A 2,123-nucleotide genomic window follows, 5' to 3' on the forward strand; every position below is an offset into this window, starting at 1 on the left:
CTTTATTGACTGTATAAAGTATAAATAAAAGCTGGGAAAATAAACCACCACTGGTACCACTCTACTCTGGCTCTGGCTGTGTGAAGTGTGATGTACTGGCCTAGCCAAGACAGCTTATTTTCAGAATTTAGTATATGTGACAGTCATTTATACAATGATTGTACTGCATTTAACTTATAAAATTTGATTGAATGATTGAAAAATATTGCACAAAGAAGCAAGAATATTTCCACGAAATTTTATTGAGGGAATATGAGTTTTATATTAGCTATGGGCCTGATTAAGGGCACGCAACTAAAAACAAAATGCAGTTCATGTATATGTCTCTCGATTCAGAGGACCTGTGAGATACAGTAGAAAGTTAATGTAGAAGTAGCGAAATGCCATCTGGATGCCTAGCAAATGTGAGTAAACTACCTGCATACTGAAGCCATACACCAGCAAAACCGATAAGGAAGCAGACTCGATTATGTATTGAGGCCAGAATGCAACACTGCCCTCCTAGCTTAATAATAGCGAGCTTTCGATCCATGACGGTAGACAGGAGAGGATGGTAAAATGGTACAAAAATGTATCTGCGCATGTGTGTAAGTTCAGTACTCTCCGTCTCGTTCAAATCCAGAACGGTCTTCTCTCGATTTAACGTTCGGTCTAAAATATGATGGGAAGCGATGCACTGGGAACCAGGGAATGTTTAAGTTGCGTGCAATGCATGACAGACGAAACCTAGGCCTTTCAGCTTTCTGTGCAAGCAGCCTCTCCTTACCTAAAATAACTGTTACACTCATCGTCATTGTATCCGTTTAAATCAAATAGGGCATAGTTTTTGTACTGAAAATCTGGATTAGTGACATATTATGTCATATAAAAACATAAATTCTGCATCATCAAGAAAGCCATATAAATACTCATTTTCAATGTTTTCACGGAGTACGCGTAAATTCGGCATTCTCAGTTCCTTAAATCGCATACCAGGCTAGGTTAAGAAAAAGTTTGCAAAAAAGTTTTCATTTGACGTCAACTTAAGATTAGTGTACGAGCCACCGTCGTGCAGCGGGTAGAATGATCGAAAATGTTTTCACAACAGGACGGGAGGCGTTCGTGACGGTCAGGTAGCTCTCCGTACCCATTGCCCACCGTCGGGAATCGAAAGCTCACTAATAATAGAATCAGACATTTATTTCTACTTTCTCAAATTTACTGTATAATTAGAGAACATAATTTTTTTTGAGATGCCGTTTTCAAAGGTTGTTAAATAGTTTTTTCCATTTTAGAGACACAAAATATCAAGGGACCATACTTAATTGCCATTATATTAAAAACAACATTGAAGAATGACACATAAAAATCTATAAGAATTTGGGGAATACATTCTTCACAGGAAGAAAAGAGCTAAAACAACCTGATGACAAAGGATCGATCATTATTATTATTATTATTTTTTATTTTTTATTTTTTCTCAACCCGGTGGCAGGGTAGCAATTAACGCTCTCTCCAAATTTAGAAGAGCCGAAGCATCAAAGGAGTCAAAGTCCCCTACAACTCACTCACATTGTAGTAGGTGTTCGCGCTGGAGGTTCTCCGCGGAACCACATAATCTACACCTGCAGTCGCAGTTGAAATCAGAAACTTCTCAACTGATCGTGCCACACAATGTAAGAGACAAATTGCAGTTTTCAAAGTTGGTATTGATGGAACAATTGAGGTCGGATGCTCCCTTTCAATTTTGAAATCCAAATTTTGAAATGTTAACAACTAATATAGTTATTATTATAGAAATTTAATTAAGTGAATGATGGTCTATTATGAATTATGCCAGTCATCTTCAGTTGAACTATATCTAGGACTTCAGTTGAACTATATCTAGTTTTCAACTTTGGGTGTACATCTATCTTTGTATCCTTGTGCCTCTTTTTATAGATGCACCAACCATCAGTAGAGTTTAGGGCTAAATCACTGTCAATCAATCAATCAATCAATCAAAAACTTTATTTATTTTCGAAATTGCAAGTACAGTAACATATATATAAACAATTATATAAAGCACAATAAAACATTACAAACGCATGTTAGAATTGAATAGTAATAAATTGCATTATTATGATTGCATGAGACTAGACATT

Source organism: Anneissia japonica, unplaced genomic scaffold (genome assembly GCF_011630105.1).
Source record: "Anneissia japonica isolate Jap-2015-1 unplaced genomic scaffold, ASM1163010v1 scaffold1059_len9115_cov129, whole genome shotgun sequence".
NCBI classification, from domain to species: Eukaryota; Metazoa; Echinodermata; class Crinoidea; order Comatulida; family Comatulidae; genus Anneissia; species Anneissia japonica.